Genomic DNA, 567 nt, shown 5'->3' with positions numbered 1-567 from the left:
TTCTTGTGATTTGGAAATTGCACTCGGCCATATTCTGGTTTAAATAATCATCTAAAGAGCCCAAAGCTGACAAAAGTCAAAATATAAATGAATACACCAATAAATGATACTGTTACATAATTTAGTGGAGTGTAAAAAGATTTACAAAGCTTAATACCTTCACCTTTAACCTCCAATGATGTGATGAAATAAATTAAAATAAAATAAAACTTATTTTACTGTTTGTCTTTCACTCTCATTTGATTTTTCAATGACTATGTTTAGAGCAAGATGAGCAAAATTGGACATGTGGGCGGTACATGCCAAGTGTTGGATGGAAAATTAGTGTACAAAGACAAAAGAAAAAGAAATTAAAGAATTAAAACATAAAATAAGCTAGTACGTGATAAAATAAAGAGTAAAATGAATCGGAGTAAGAGTACATAGAGTCCTTGCTGCAGCGGAAATGGGTTTGAACCCCTCAGTTCTCCAACAAATGGGCTAGCAGTATTTGTACATTGTCACTGAACTTCCGCAGCTTTACTTCAGGCAGTAATGGTCACCATGAAATTAACATTAGACACAGAA

This window comes from Morone saxatilis, unplaced genomic scaffold, assembly GCF_004916995.1.
Source record: "Morone saxatilis isolate NCDOM2014 unplaced genomic scaffold, NCSU_SB_2.0 Contig17, whole genome shotgun sequence".
NCBI classification, from domain to species: Eukaryota; Metazoa; Chordata; class Actinopteri; family Moronidae; genus Morone; species Morone saxatilis.
Note: the sequence above shows the minus strand (reverse complement) of the source record.